Source organism: Mirounga angustirostris, unplaced genomic scaffold (genome assembly GCF_029215605.1).
Source record: "Mirounga angustirostris isolate CCGP_5_RB_7025 unplaced genomic scaffold, mMirAng1.0.hap1 SCAF_14, whole genome shotgun sequence".
Taxonomy (NCBI): Eukaryota; Metazoa; Chordata; class Mammalia; order Carnivora; family Phocidae; genus Mirounga; species Mirounga angustirostris.
The window spans coordinates 21437723-21454600 of NW_026991722.1; the positions used below are offsets into that span (position 1 = coordinate 21437723).

At 37.6% G+C, this 16878-nt stretch overlaps 1 protein-coding gene and 2 non-coding genes across 3 annotated transcripts in view; 1 reads left to right on the forward strand and 2 right to left on the reverse strand.

Moving 5' to 3' along the window:
- The window catches only part of DCC (DCC netrin 1 receptor), a 775798-nt gene that overhangs the window by 382347 nt on the left and 376573 nt on the right, over positions 1 to 16878 (reverse strand). The gene's annotated exons all lie outside the window — the stretch shown is intronic.
- Positions 1279 to 1382, reverse strand: LOC123853348 (small nucleolar RNA U13). Its single transcript, XR_006793120.1, has one exon. It is a non-coding gene; the product is annotated as a small nucleolar RNA U13 (small nucleolar RNA).
- On the forward strand, positions 3963 to 4152 carry LOC123853353 (U2 spliceosomal RNA). Its single transcript, XR_006793125.1, has one exon. It is a non-coding gene; the product is annotated as a U2 spliceosomal RNA (small nuclear RNA).

The following is a 16878-nucleotide window of genomic DNA, read 5'->3' on the forward strand; positions in this document are numbered from 1 at the left end:
ACATACCAGTTACATACAGAAATAAGTTTTAAAGAACTGCAGAAAGCTTTCAGAGTTATTTCTGGCTCCATATATTCGTAGCCAACTTCTTTATATGTAAAATTTCCCCTTGCTTTTTTGGTCAACACAGTATTTGAAACAAATGATAGGCGGGCAGCAAGTTAGTCAATCTTTTGTGGAGAGTGGTGAGGGGAGAGAGAAGACTGATGCCCGGATATGTAGCATCTGTCTCAAAAATGTGGGTGATATTAAGTCTCCTGACAAAAACCTGTACTTCCACATACCATGGACATCTCAAAGTAGCACTCTTTATGTGAATTTATCCTCCCCACCCCCTTCACTGTCCACTCAGCCTGCTTCTCCTTCTGGGCTGCTCAACTCAGTTGTATCTACACTGTCCTCACAACTGTACATCCCAGAAGCCTAAAAGGTATCCCCTACCCCTGACTCTCTCTCACTCATCCTTTCTAGGATTCCTCCTCCTGGACATCTGGTAAACCTACTCCATGTTAGCTCCACCGCCACACCATCATTCTGTCTTCCTAGAACTGTCACAGCTATCTCTGCTTTCTCCAGCTCCTCTGCTTTCCTTCCACTCATCTCCCTCAAATGTATTCTGTGTACAGACAGCATCCTGAATAAGCTTGTAAAAAGACACATCTGGTCATATTACTCTACTATTTATTTATCCTCAGGGTCTACTCTTTACCTCAGGAAATCCCTAAACTTTGAAATGGGCCTATTGGCCTGGCTCTTGTTGATCACTTTTCTTAGTTTGGTTTCCTCCACAAGGAGGCCCTGAGAAATGGATTTAAGTGCAAACAGTTTATTTGGAAGGTGATCCAAGGAAGTTGGGAAGTGAGACAGCAGGGAGTAAAGGCTAGAAAAAAATGACTTAGCTGCCAGTTAGCACTGTGAGAAACTGGATGGTAACTCCACGGGGGGCTCTGCGGGCCAGTGTGGCCCCGGCCTCTAGGTTATCTGTCTTGAAAGAAGCGGGCTGAGGTGATTATCCACCACTCCTCCACCACTGATTGAGGGTGATTCCAAGGGCCATCCTGTATAACAGCCTAGTGTATTTCTGTTGCCAGAAAAATACCACTTTGGGGAGAGGCTTGCAAAGTTTCCACAGTAAGCAGCATCCATTAGCTCTACTCATCCAAAAAATATGCCTATCCAATGCCAGCCCTTCTAGGTACAGAAGAGTCAATGGCAAAAAAATAGGCGAGGGCATTCCTCATCAAGCTCACATGGAGGCTCCCTGGCTTTCTCCCCCCACATCAGATAGGGAATGTGCTCAGTTCATAACAAGGTTTGAGGGAGGAACATGCCACACAACAGCACAAATACGTAATCATCACACCTATGAATGATAAGAGGATCTGGAGGCTCCTTGGCTTTTTGCTGCTTGCACTAAGCAGGCTCTCCCCATGTGGATCCACTTTTGACTCCCCGAAGACTTCCCATAGCAGCTCCCACTCTAACAGACCCATCTCATCCACCTAACTCCTACTGTCCCCCTTCACTTAGTTTAGTGTTATCTCCTCTGGAAAGAATGACCCAAAGTATTTGCAAAATATCTAACAAATGATAGTTAATATCTATAATATAAAACAAGTCCAAAAATCAATATAATAATAATCTTATCTTAAAGTAGGGTTCAACATGACAGTAAAAGAAATGTGCATTAAAATAAAATCTAAAAAGTCTGTCAGAATAAAGTATATTAAAAAAAATCTGTCAGAGTAGTAAGACTTTAAAGAATGTTAGTATCTAGGGTTGGTCAGGATGTGACACTCTCTTACACTGTCAGCTGAAGTTTGTAAGAGTAGCCTTTTTAGCAGATAATTTGGCAAAGTCCTTTAAAATGAAAAATATTCATACATCAGACCATTCTCAGGTTTATAAATTTATCATCTAAAACACCCCCAAGTAACCCCTTTATCCATGCATCCTTGCAAAATCATAGCTCATTTTCTCAAAATGTAATACCTATATATCTTCCAGTTTAAAGCAAATGGGATCATTACTAGATTTTTTTTCTACAAAAGATTTTCTAAAAACAAAATGTGATCCATGATGACTTACAAAAATCTTTTGAGAATTCTCAAGAAGTTAGACAAATTCGTTTTAAAAGAACAGGAGAGAAATTTTCAATTCCTTTTTCCCCAAAAGCCCCTCACTTAGAGATGGTATCGCATAAAAAATGAGGTGGTTTCCCCACCTATTCAGGGGCTGCCGAGAGGGAGAGCGATGGGAGTCTGTGCACGGATGCTTTTCTCCTCAGGCTTCCAAGAGTGCCTTCTCACAGAGCTAGTCTAGACGCAGATGACACAGATAAAGCTCAGAATAGAATTAATCATGGACTCTTTTACCTCAGTTTAAACAGTCCTCATATGAAAAGGGACAGACACATTTTTAACAAAGGGATGACTTCTTTATACAGGGAATTAATTTTGTTCTTACTAATCCTCAATGCTTTCTCTCAACAGTAACTCCTCTTCACATAACATCTCAATAAGGAATCAATCAGGACTTTTTTTCTTTGCTCTTGGAGGCCCAATCTCCAGTCTGGCCCTAATCTCCCTGGCCCTTACTGTTGCCATGGTTACAGCTTCTTTATCTGTTGTCATGGAGAAGAGGAGGCGAATTTACCATACTATAACATAGTCTTTTTTAAAATTTATTTATAAGAATCTCTTTACTAAAAAAAAAAAAAAGAAAAAAAAAGATTATCATAATAAAATCCAGGAAACGGAAGTGATTTCTGAAAATAATAGAAATTCAAAGAATAGTTTTGAAACTTTGGTTTCTAAGTTACTCGTTACTACTACTACTACTATTTTATGATGTCAGTGCAATAGCCTTGGTAACAATTACATTATTGGGTTAATTTTTTTATAAAGCCATGTCCTGTCTAGATACCAGAGAGTTTGTTTCTCTTAGAATTTTACTATGTAATGTTTACAGACATTAATTTTTCCCTGAGCTTATTAACTGCCTGACCTCCACTCCCTATGAGGCACATGAATGATGATAAGATGTATTCACAAAAACACAAAAATATTTAATTTGCATTAAACATCAAACAAGCAATAGGCTTATTTCCTTGTCATTCCCCATACTGTTAACTAAGATACTATAAATGTAACCACCAGATCAACTAGATCTTTTATTCACATCATCTCATTATTAGCCCGAAGATTTAAGTAAAATATAAATAAGTAACATTAGGGGCACCTGGGTGGTTCAGTCATTAAGCGTCTGCCTTCGGCTCAGGTCATGATCCCAGGGTCCTGGGATCGAGCCCGGCATCGGGCTCCCCGCTCCGCGGGAAGCCTGCTTCTCCCTCTCCCACTCCCCCTGCTTGTGTTCCCTCTCTTGCTGTGTCTCTGTCAAATAAATAAATAAAATCTTTAAAAATAAATAAATAAATAACATTAGGGAAATTAAAGGAACATTTAATTGTTCTCAGGGCAAACTTTCCTTTCCTTTTGTATTTTTTTCTTATTGTTCTCTTGACCCCAAACTCTAGCTTTTAATTTCCAAACGAAGAAGTAGATAAAATTTACATTTTGGTTTAAAGTTTTTATAGTTCACAAAGTAATTTTGCAAACTTAAGAAAAAGATGCTCGGCTGTATATGGTTGAAATTACAAAGAATAACAATTTTTTTCTAAAGTTTCATGTTATTTCCAATATTCAAAGAATCATGGCTTTCTAGCTAGTATATTGAGAACTTTAGTAAAACTAAGAAATGTGAATTAAAAAAAATAATGATTTGAAACCACTTTTTATTTTAACTTAATATGAATAGAAGTTAATGATCTCCATAATATTTCATTAAATTTTAATCCTTACATAAAAGAATTTATTGGGTTAGTCTCTAAAATGGAATAATCAATATTTATTGAATGTCTCTCAAGTTCCTACTGTTATGCTTGAAGTGAGGAATTATCTTTAATTGTTTCTCTGCATTTTAGTGAAGATCAAGTGTAGTATCTGTTCTTATCAGTTTAGTATCTGATATGTTCTCTATCCCAGGACATGTATTCAGTGGATTTTTGGAGCAGGGAGATGGAATAGGAGCTTGCTCCATCCACTCCATACATGGACCTAGTATTGCAGTACTTCCAGGAATGGTGTACCCCCTCCACACACAAAAATTATTTTTAAACTCCAGATTTTTCCCTAAGAGAATAGGAAACTACTTTTTAAGGCATAAGGTGTATACATGTAAGACAATTACTAAGTTTGTGATAGTCTCTTATTTATAAACAAATTCCACCCTAAATTTTCAGTAGGGTGGTTGTTTAGAAATCAGACATACTATCTCATTAAACCATTTCTAGTCTGTTCCCAGAAACCTATTTATCATTTTACAAACTATCATAGTAGTAGTGCTATGGAAATGGATCATACATATATGAATTTTCTTTGGTGAATCAATTTATGCATCCAATCATTAATCCATTCAATATCTATGGAAGGATTACTATGTGTCAGGCATTGAGTGAAGGCCTTTTTAAATCCATCTCCCAATTCCAGAGAGGAAAGCCAGCTCAGTCATTAGTAATTCTCCCTGCCCCAGCTTCACCGACAAGGATCCATCTCCTCCCACTTCCCACAATTCTTCTCCCATCCCAGCTCTATGCTCTCACTTGTCTTGGGCAGAAGTAAGCCTGAGAAGGACACAGGGGAAGGTCTCTGGGGTCACTGACCTTAATCGGTTCCACGAAGACCTCATGCTTTCACCTCTGCTACTTTTGTGTGCTGCAACCTGAGCTGGAATGTCACCATTCCTGCTCTGGCTTAGAAGACTCTTTTTCTGGACTTTCACAGGAATAGGAGAAGTCCCTTCTGGAAACTTCTTACACTGAACTCTAATGGTCTAGTCATTTTTTTGGTATCTTATACCAAATTGTATTCTCTGTAAGAGTAGAAGCAAAGTTTACACTGTTCACCAATCTAATCCCCAAATCTAGTACTATATGTTTAGTGACATCCTAGGCATACAATACATTCTTGTAGTGTTAACTAAATGAAAGGCATTGCACAACTGTGAAATTATAATGTTGAGACTCTAAGAAATTTCCTTTCAAAACCCTCAAAAATGGGTATTTGAGGTTATGTACTGGAAGGGGACAGAGCTATTACTACAAGCTCGTCATGCTAATCATTATTACTCTGCTAATAAATTACAAAGTAGATTAAAAAGCTGAACTCTGAGGAAGGTTTCAAGGGAATGTAGATTTATGATGAGACTACTTCATTTCAGACCAAATGAGAAGGGAACATGTTCCTAAAATCCAACTATGTGTCAAAAAATGTAGAAGATGTGTTCATACAGGAATAATTCTTAAGAGAAATAACACTTTCATTACAAAGCAGAGCAGAAGCCTGAGAAGTTTGAGCTGATCTATGCAACCAGAAAAGAACCTGGGGATCTGTTATAGGAAGTGTGATTGTTATCCGCAAACTATTTATCAAAGAGAATTGCCAGGACAAGGTTGTATGGTAAGAAGAATTACCTGTGTCCACACAAAGATATAAGATGAAAAAAAAAATTCTAGAAGGTATTATCATATCAGCAAAGATAACTACATCTCTCAGAGTTTGAAGTCTTTTCAAAAGACAAAATGAGAGGAAAATATCTGGTAAACTGGTCAACCTAGACATGTGTGAACCAATTATATTCTTTATTTTCATTTTGTTTATTTAAGGAAGTAGCTTTTAAAAGGGTTTATCCAGAATGGAGCAGACCTCAGGCAGCTTGGGAAGGTGGCTAGTCCAACCTTTTTGTAAACAAGTGGATTCGACTAGAAAACCACAATTAAATAGATGGGAATTGGATCCCTGCTCTGCTACTCTGTGACTATGTGACTTGGAAAGCTATTTAGCTTCTCTGAGCCCTACACTCCACATTTAAAAACTAATCCAATTTATTTGACATGCAGGGCTATGTGATGATGTAAAATGGGTTTAAAGGGCTCTCACAGTACCTGGCATATTATAAATTCTCAGTGAATGGTTATTGTTATTTATCTGTCCTCAGATTCAGAAAACAGTCTGCTTCTGCTGACCCAGTTTCATGATATCTGGTTGGAAATCTAGGATCCCTACTGGAAAGGCTTTGGGAAGGATTTGGGCTACTTCTGATAGGTCAAGTGAGTTGGGGACAAGGGTGCTTCCTCCATGCAAGGATAGGACTTGGTCATCTCAATATCTCTCCCAATTTCCTTTATCAGGTTGCAGAAAAAATTCATCCTTTGTTTTCCCTTTTTTGTCATCCTATATGTCTACTTCAGTAAGAATGTACTTCATTTCAGGTCTCTTCTCTCTTTGTATTTTCTTACTAATCATTGTACCCTTCCCATCTGTCACTATTCAAGGCTTTGTGAAGCCACCTTTAATCATCTCTCTCATCAATGTCTCTTCCTGGCATCTTTCATCAACTGTAGGAAAGCTCCACTTCTACCCAGTCCCCAGCTCCCTTTGTTTCCATCTTTCCCTTGAGTTTATGTCATTGAATTGCTAGTTATTATTTATCCCTTCTCCATGCCCAGGGACCCCAAATGTGCCATTTCAATCATTCCCCTGTCACCAGAGCTTCCTCTAGGGATAAAGACTGACAGGCTGTGACATCTCCCCTTCCATCTCTCATGTGCCTTTATCAACATTCACCTTGTCCTAGCCATATGGTGCTTTGTCCCGGGCTGCCATGCAATCCTCTTCTCCAGCCGTGGAGAACACCTAAAGAACACATGCATTGCTGATACAAATCAGCATGGTAGGCTTTAAGAAGCAGTGTTTTTTTTTTTTTTCATGCAATTTCCTTTGGTAATAAGACACTACCAAGATAAAATAACTAACAAGCTGTGTTGTTAAGAAAAAAATAATTGGATCAGTGTTAGGTAGCCTTAATTTTTTTTAAGTTTTTAAGTTTTTTAAGTTTTTGTATGAATTTTTGTGGTAAGAAACTCAAGTAAAAGTAAGTTGAAAATAATACAAATTAAGTAGGAAGAACTAAAAGTTTAAGTTACTCTCTTTAGTAATATAGATACTATTAAGAACTGCTTTTACTATTTCTGGATACTGAGTCACCCACCGCTCAAAAAAAAGGTGCAATCTCGCTTGATGGCTCAGTGAGTTCTACTAATGGCAAACTTCCAACTTTGTTCATGGGATTTAAAATAAATTTTAAAATAATTTATTTAAAGTTACCATATAAGTGTACCCGTGGAAATGCTCATTGCCAGTATGGGCTAGTTTCAGTGTTCTGAAATGCCTCTGAGAATCAGAATTTCAGAACAACACACTCACCAAATGCTATCTTTCTGGTAGACAAGAAGAGAAAGAGTGTGGGAGGCAGCATCTCAGGCCAGGAGTGCATTGACAGGGCATGGAGGTTTATTAAGCATCCATGTGCAGTACACTTGACTCTAACCCCTAGCTACTCATCCTCAAATTTTATAGCCTCCAAAACATATTAAAGGGAAATAGAAAAGAATAAAAGAGGATATAAAACTAAGATAAATTATTACTTATTCCAATTATGTTTATACAAGTAGAGCCTTATATCACCACTATGAAGTCACTGAAAAACTATAGGGGGACACAGAATGCATATGAGAGATGTTTCCTTAGAACCCTCTTTCTTTTTTAGTTCGATACATTAGAGGAAGAGAAAGAGAGAGAGCGAGAGACAGAAAGAGAGGAGAGCACAAGCAAGAGAGGCAATCCAATTCTATTTAGTCCCTTTTCTGGGAAGTGAGATGGTGAGCATGGAGAACTTGCAGCCACAGTTGAGTGATCACTCGCATAAGCTCACATTTTTTTTTTCTTTTTTAATGTACCGAAGTAAGGAAAATGATAGTAAAGCTGTAAACCATAAAAGAGGCTTATTGGCCTGAACCTAGCACTCATACTTCAAATCCATTAAGTAGGCAAACAAAAGGAATAACCATCAGAGATGATTAGGTAATAAAAACACATTATATAATCATAAATTGTGGTTTTGAATCAAATTCTAGTATTCTTTTTGGTGACTCTAAATAGAACAGTATTAATTCCCACAGAAAAAGATGGGTCTTTTACAAAGTCTTGTTTGATTTTTTAAATAATCAATAAATGTGTTGATTTACCCAAAGGCCCATTTCAATTTGAATTATGGTTGGCAAATCTATTGAATAATTCCAAATATAACATACAGCATGTATTATTTTGAAATATAGGACACAGGTATTCAGCTATGATAATAAATGTATCTATTTCAAATTTGATTCTTGGTTGCTATTACAACTAAAGCAAAATATATGTTTGACCTATGTTCATCATCATGAAGATATATGATGGATGACATTTTTTCTGGAGCAAAGTGAAAAGAATCCTAGGATTGCAATTAGGAGGTAAGTTATATTGTCTTTCAGTCAGTAGCTGGACAGATAGCTTCTAGGTTAAGGTAGGTTATAAGATTGCTACCACTAAGGTTCTATCATGCTGGGAAACAAAGTATCTTCCATCTTTGTCTCTTTTTCCTGTTTGTTTTCCTACTTATTTCTCTCTTTTTTTCTCTGAAGCTGATTCATCCAAATTTGAAACAGAATCTGGAACCCAATGGCAGTTTCACAGCCCACTTTGGGGATAATGGCTGTATTTAAAGATAACATAATACAGAAAAAAAAAAGTTTGGAATTAGGATGTTAAAACAATGGAATTCTGTGCCAGAGTCACTACTGATGATCCAACCTTATTATAAGGTCTTCTGTCTCTGAATTTTTTTCCATCATCAAAACCTATGGGGAGGCAGTTGTGAGAATATGACAAAAAAAAACCCATAAAGAAAAATAAATATTACCATATTGAAATTAAAGCTTTTGTATGGAAAAGCATAATGAATGAGGTTGAAATATGCATGAGAAACTGGAACAATATTTTTAATAATATTACAAAGGACTGATTTTCCTAATGTGCAAACAGTTGTCACAAATTAACTAAACTAATCAAGAGAAGAAAGCAAGTAAGAAGGGCAGTCAGAAAAGATGGGAAAATAGTATAAGTATATGCAACTTTCATTTCAATATGTTTGAAAATTCTTATTATCTCCTCAGATAATGACTAATTCCACCAAAAATAATTATGTCACTATAAGGGATGTCAGCATAAAAATAAAAAGTACTGGAGCACCTGGGTGGCTCACTCAGTTAAGCATCTGACTGGAGATTTCGGCCCAGGTCATGAGATTGAGCCCCTTGTCAGGCTCTGCACTCAGCAGGGAGTCTGCTTCTCTCCCTCTCCCACTGGTCTTCCCTCCCACCCCCACTCACATGTGCCCTCTTTGTGTCATTTTCAAGTTCTTTCATCAGTGTTTTATAATTCCAGATTATAGATCGTTCATCTCTTTGGTTAGGTTTATTTTTAGGTATCTTATTTTTGGTGCAATTGTAAATGGGATGGTTTTCTTAATTTCTCTTCCTGCTACTTCATTATTAGTGTATAGAAATGCAAGAGTTTTCTGTACATTGATTTTGTATCCTGTGATTTTACTAAATTCATTTATCAGTTCTAGCAATTTCTTTGATGGGAGTTTTTAGGGTTTTCTATATATAGTATCATGTCATCTGCATCTAGTGAAAATTTTACTTCTTGTTTACTAATTTGGATACCTTTTATTTCTTTTTGTTGTCTGATTGCTGTGGCTGGGACTTCTAGTACTGTTTTGAATAAACATGGTGAGAGTGGACATCTTTGTCTTGTTCCTGACCTTAGGGAAAAGTTCTCTATTTTTTCCCATTAAAGATGATGCTAGCTTCACATTTTTCATACATGGGCTTTATTATGTTGGGGTATGTTCCCTCTAAAGCTACTTTGCTGAGGTTTTTTATCATGAATAGATGTTGTACTTTGTCTTATGCTTTCTCTGCAGCTATTGAAATGATCATATTGTTTTTATCCTTTCTCTTGTTGATGTGACGTATCACGTTGATTGATTGGCAACCACCCTTGCATTCCAGGAATAAATCCCACTTGATCATGGTGAATGGTTTTTTTAATGTATTGTTGGATTAAGTTTGCAATATTTTGTTGAGGATTTTTGCATTTGTGTTCATCAGAGATACGCACCTGCAGTTCTCTTTTCTTGGTAGTGTCTTTATCTGGTTTTGGTATCAGGGTAATGCTTGCCTCACTGAATGAATTTAGAAGCTTTCCTTCCTCTTCTATTTTTTGGGGCAATATGAGAAGAATAGGTATTAACTCTTCTTTAAATGTTTGGTAGAATTCACCTGTGGAAGCCATCTGATCCTGGATTTTTTTTTTGTTGGAAGTTTTTTGATTACTGATTCAAAGTCATTACTAGTAATCAGTCTGTTCAAATTTTCTATTTCTTCCTGGTTTAGTTTTGGGAATTTATATGTTTCTAGGAATTTATCCATTTCTTCTAGGTTGTCCAATATGTTGGCATAAAAGTTTTCATATTATTCTCTTCAATCCTTTATATTTTAGTGGTGTCAATTATTTTTTTCTCTGCTTTCATTTCTGATTTTGTTTATTTATGTCCTCTTTGTCTCTCTCTCTCTTTTTTTTTTTTTTTTTGATGAGTCTGGCCAAAGATTTATCAATGTTGTTGATCTTTTCAAAGAACCAGCTACTGGTTTCATTGAACTGTTCTACTGTGTTTTTTGTTTTGTTTTTGGTTTTGGTTTTAGTTTCTGTTTCTTTTATTGCTGCTCCAATCTATTATTTCCTTCCTTCTACTGGTTTGGGGTTTTGTTTTTTCTTGATTTTCTAGCTCCTTTAGGTGTAAGGTTAGGTTGTTTACCTGAGACTTTTCTTGCTTGTTGAGGTAGGCCTGTATCGCTATAAAATCCCTCTTAGAACAGCTTTTGTTGCATCCCAAAGATTTTGGACCATTTCATTTTCATTTATTTCCATATATATTTTTTTATTTCCTCTTTGATTTCTTCACTGATCCATTCACTGTTTAATAGCATGTTATTTAACCTCCAGGTATTTGTGTTCTTTCCAGATATTTTTCTTGTGATTGCTTTCTAGTTTCATAGCATTGTGGTCAGAAAAGGTGCATGGTATGATTCCAATCTTTTTTAATTTGTTGAGACTTGTTTTGTGGCCTAACATGTAATCTATTCTGGAGAATGTTCCATGTACACTTGAAAACAATGTATATTCTGCTGTTTTAGGATGGAATGTTCTGGATATATCTGTTAAATCTATCTGGTCCAATGTGTCATTCAAAACCACAGTTTCCTTGTTGATTCTCTGGATGATCTACCCACTAATGCAAGTGAGGTGTTCTAGTGCCCTACTATTAATGCATTACTATCAATTAGCTCCTTTATGTTTGTTATTAGCTGCTTTAGGTATTTGATTTCTCCCATGTTGGGTGTATAGATATTTACAATTGTTAGATCTTCTTGTTAGATTGTTCCCTTTATAATTACATAGTGTCCTTCTTTGTCTCTTGTTACAGTCTTTGTTTTAAAGTCTTTTTTGTCTGATATCAGTATTGCTACCCTAGCTTTCTCTTAATTGCCATTTGCATGATAAATGCTGTTCCATCCCTTCATTTTCAATCTGCCTGTGTCTTTAGGCCTGAAATGAGTCTTTTGTAGACAGCATATAGATGGGTCTTGCTTTTTTATCCATCTCTCACCCTATGTCTTTTGATTGGACATTGACTGTAAATTAGTCCATTTACAAAGTAATTATTAATAGATATATACTTACTGTCATTTTGTTACTTGTTTTATGGTTGATTTTGTAGTTTTTCTTTGTTCCTTTCTTCTCTTGCTCTTCTCTCATGGTTTGCTGAGTTTCTTTAATGATATACTTGGATTCCTTTCTCTTTATTTTTTGCATATTACTAGTTTTTGATTTTTAGGTACTGTTAGGTTTATATATAACATCTTATGCATACATATAGTGGTCTATATTAAGATGATGGCTGCTTAAGTCTGAGCCCATTCTTTACCCCTCTCCCCCCACTTTTTAGGTATATGGTATTATACTTTACATTCTTTCATTTTGTGAATCCCTTGACTGATTTTTATAGCTATACTTAATTTTACTGCATTTGTGCTTCTTACTTTTCTTGCTCCTTCTTATCATCTTTCCTTTCCACTCAAAGAGTCCCCATTCACATTTCTTGAGAGCTGGTTTAGTGGTCATGAATTCTTTTAACTTTTATCTGTCTGGGAAACTCTATCTCTCCTTCCATTCTGAATGACAGCCTTGCTGGATAGAGTATTTTTGGTTGCAGACTGTATTTTCTTTCAGCATTTTGAATATATCATGTCACTCCCTTCACCCTGCAAACTTTCTGCCAAAAAATCAGCTGGTAGGCTTTTGGGGTTTTCCTTGTATGTAACTGTTTTCTTTTCTCTTGCTGCTTTTAAAATTCTCTCATCTCTACTCTTTTTATTTTTCCTATCTATTTATTTATTTATTTTGATGTAGTGTTCCATGATTCATTGTTTGCGTATAACACCCAGTGCTCCATTCAATAGGTGCCCTCTTCAATACCCATCACCAGGCTAACCCATCCCCAAACCCCCTCCCCTCTAGAATCCTCAGTTTGTTTCTCAGAGTCCATAGTCTCTCATGGTTTCTCTCTTTCTCCGATTCCCCCCTTTCATTTTTTCCCTTCTTACTATCTTCTGTTTTTTGTTTTTTTTTAAACATATAATGTATTATTTGTTTCAAAGGTACAGGTCTGTGATTCAACAGTCTTACACAATTCACAGCGCTCACCATAGCACATACCCTCCCCAATATCTATCACCCAGCCACCCCATCCCTCCCACCCCCCACCACTCTAGCAACCCTCAGTTTGTTTCCTGAGATTAAGAATTCCTCATATCAGTGAGATCATATGATACATGTCTTTCTGTGATTGACTTATTTCGCTTAGCAAAATACCCTCTAGTTCCATCCATGTCATTGCAAATGGCAAGATTTCATTTTTTGATGGCTGCATAATATTCCATTGTATTTATATACCACATCTTCTTTATCCATTCATCTGTTGATGGACATCTTGGCTCTTCCCATAGTTTGGCTATTGTGGACATTGCTGCTATAAACATTGGGGGGCACATACCCCTTTGGATCACTACATTTGTATCTTTGGGGTAAATACCCAGTAGTGCAATTGCTGGGTTGTACGGTAGCTGTATTTTCAACTTTTTGAGGAACCTCCATACTTTTTGCCATTTTAATTACTATGTCTTGGAGTGGACCTCCTTGGGTTGATTTTGTTGGGGGCTCTCTGTGCATCCTAGATATAGATTTCTGTTTCCTTCTCCAGATTTGGGTATTTTCAGCTATTATTTCTTCAAATAAATTTACTGCCCCTTTTTTCTCTCTTCCCCTTCTGGGATCCCAAAAATGCAAATACGCTTGATGATGTTGCTGTGTTCCCTTGTTGTTGTGTTCCCTATGTTTTTTAATTTATTTTTTCTTTCTCCTGTTCAGCTGGATTGCTTTCCATTACTCTGTCTTCCAGGTAGCTAATCCATTCTTTTGCTTTCTCTAGTCTACTATTTATTCCAACAAGTACATTTTTAATTTCAGTTACTGAGTTCTTCATCTCTGATTGGTTCTTGTTTATGTTTTCTATCTCTTTTTTGAGAGTCTCCCTGAGGTCCTCCACTCTTTTCACAAGTCCAGTGAGTATCTTTATGGTTATTAGTTTAAATTCTTTATCAGACATATTACTCAGTCTCCATTTTGTTTAGTTCTCTTGCTGTGCTTTTGATCTGTTCTTTCATTTGGGACGTATTCCTATCTCCTCATTTTGTCTAACTCTCTAAGTCTTTTTCTATGTTAGAAAAGTCAGCTATGGGGCGCCTGGGTGGCTCAGTTGGTTAAGCGACTGCCTTCAGCTCAGGTCGTGATCCTGGAGTCCCAGGATCGAGTCCCACGTTGGGCTCCCTGATCAGCAGGGAGTCTGCTTCTCTCTCTGACCCTCCCCCCTCTCATGCTCTCTATCTCATTCTCTCTCAAATAAATAAATAAAATCTTAAAAAAAATTTTTTTTAATTAAAAAAAAAAAGTCAGCTATGTCTCCTGCTCTTGAAAGTAGTGGCCTTATAAGAATTGGTCCCGTAATGCCCTGCAATGTCCCCTGTTCTCCAGAACTTAGCACTACAGAAGTGTCTCCTGTGTACTGTGTGTGTATTGTGTGTATTGGGTGTGTCCTACTATTGTGGCTGAGCTGCTTTCCCCTTCAGTCCACTCATTTGCAAACTTGCTAGTTGTGGGCAGGGTGTGGTTCCTGTAGTGGGCAATTCTGAGGCCACCAAGAAATACTTGGGCTTCAGTTGAGTCAAATAAGGCATTTGCCAGAGATACAGTAGCACTGAATTGTAGGGCAGTTTCCCTGTGTTGTCCCCTGAGAAGCTTTAGTAGGTGGGTAAGTCTTGCAGTCAGACCTGATGTGTGAACCCAGTCTAAGGTGGGGCTGCAGTGGGACTGGTATGTGTGGTTATCATTCCCTCTCCCTGGGGCATGAGTCACTCTGGAGTGGTGCTGGCCCACTGGGGCTGCTTGCACACTGCCAGGCTTGCGGCATTGCTTTGAAAGGGCTCTGGCTAAGACGTGTTAGAGAAGGCAGGCCCACAGGAGAATGCAGGGGTGGGATGTGAAGCGCCACACAAGTTCTGCATAGGTCCACTACGGAAGGGGGCCTATAGCCACCAGAGAAAACTCCCGCCCAGGCTGGCATGGAGACAGTGTGTCCGCAGAACGGGGGTGGGGTGTGCTGTTAATAAGTTAGGTGGAGAGCATTTTTCTGCTATGCTGGTTCCAGCAATATGTATCTGTATACCTCAGCTGGGGAATTGGGGACAGAAACGTGCCACCAGCCCTTTTGTTCTTAGAGAAGTCTGCCAAAGACCCCTGCCCCTCCAGCACATGCTCTGAGGTTAGTAAATAAATCCCCTTCATTTATACTCCAGGCATTTTTCGAACTGCAGCTTTTATACTATATCTCAGCCGGGCTGTTTGTTGTGCTGTCTCTTTAAAGGTGGGACTTTGCCTTCCCGGCTCTGCCTGCTGATTCTTAATGTTTCTGGTGTTAAGCTCCACTGATTATTAGGCCCTTTTGGTTTTCAAAACTAAATGTTATAGGGATTCATCTCTCCTGTGTGGGTCTCCCGTGTCTGGGATGCCTGACCTGGGGTCTGGTCCTCTCCCTTCCCGGTGCCTAGTATCCCTTCCTCCCATGCACAGTCCCACAGATCTATTTGGCCCCTGACTGCATCTCCGCTCTTCCCACCCTTTTTAATGTGGCTTCTTCTCTACATTTAGCTGTAGAGAGTCTGTTCTGTCAGTCTTTGGGTAGTTTTCTGGGTTATTTACATTGATGTGTGTGCTATCTAGTTGTGTCTGTGGGATGAGATGAGTTTTAGATGGTCCTACTCCATCATCTTCCCCAGAAGTCCTGGACCCAATGTTGGTTTTTTGTTTTTTGTTTTTAGTTTTGATAAACATAAAATGGTAATGGGAGATGTTAACAGCGGAGACACTGGGTGAAGGGTATACAAGAGCTCTGTAATATCTTCACAAATTTTTTGTAAGTCAAAAATTATTCCACTGTATATATAATTCAGGAAACAGAAGGAGCTGTGGTTTCAACTGTAGTTGGTAGCTCAACCTTAATGCCTTTAGCACTGTTTTTTTGTTTGTTTGCTTAATTTTAGCTGAAAGTAGACTCCATGAAGACATGTGACGAAAGAAAGCTTATCTATTAGGAGTGCATCATTTCATTCTGATTGAAGAATTAGAACAAAAATAAACAAGGACAGTGTTAACTTTTAGGATTCTTAGTGTAGTGAGACCTAACATATATCAGTTAGTGAGAAAAGATTAATTCTGGAGGGTTGAAAGGGATGTGCACCACACTGACTTCCAAACACAGACTCGAGAGACAAAGCATTCAGACTGTGGCCATCAATCTAGAAATTGTCATACCACCCAGAGTGCTTATGATTCATGCTGATTCTTCTGTATCACCTGGTGCCAGTCTAGCTGTGTGTCCACTTTGTATTTCATTCTAGGAAGTAATGCATGGATTCAAACTAGATTTTTGTTTCATTTTTCACCTATTTAGCAGCTAATAGCTAATAAAATTAAAGAGGACAGAATGGAAAAACAGAAATAGTTTTGCTTAAGTTGACACAATAAATTCCCAGAGAGCATGGACTTAGCTAATCATCATGTTTGTCATGTGAGGAAATTTTCAGGTAAGAAGTTTGACATTTGCACTCAGTTGGTTTTACAGCCACCATACCTAGGGTGGCTTGGTGTTTTATGTGCTTCCTTGAGAAATACTGAATATTCTATAAAGGATGGTAAGACAAAGTAATAGTGACCAAGGCAATAAAATTCAAAGTTATGGGTGGGAAGCTTTGCTTTTTGTAAATGCATAACCATGGAGAGGACAGAGGAGAGAAGGAATGAGGAGAACAACTTGTTGAGGGAAGTCTAGAAAACTAAAATTTATTGAAGGGAACTCTTATATAACAACAACTCAGATGAAAAGATTGAATAACCAGAAGAATTCATAAAATCTAGGCAATTAAAATAATATTTCTAAAACCTTACATATCACAGATCTTGCTAGTCCAGAGTAAGAATATCACAGATCACTAAAATCTAGGATGAACTTCCAGGTAATTTAATATGCCCTCTACATATGGCAATTTATGATTCCAGCATATCTATAAAGTCCAATTTGGTTAGCAGTTTCAACTTCTTTCCCCTCCAAGGCCCTTTTCCACTTTTGACTATTAGCAGTTATGATAAATAATTTTAAATTCCACTTCACACTTACTCATGTTTGCCCTCCGCTTCATACATC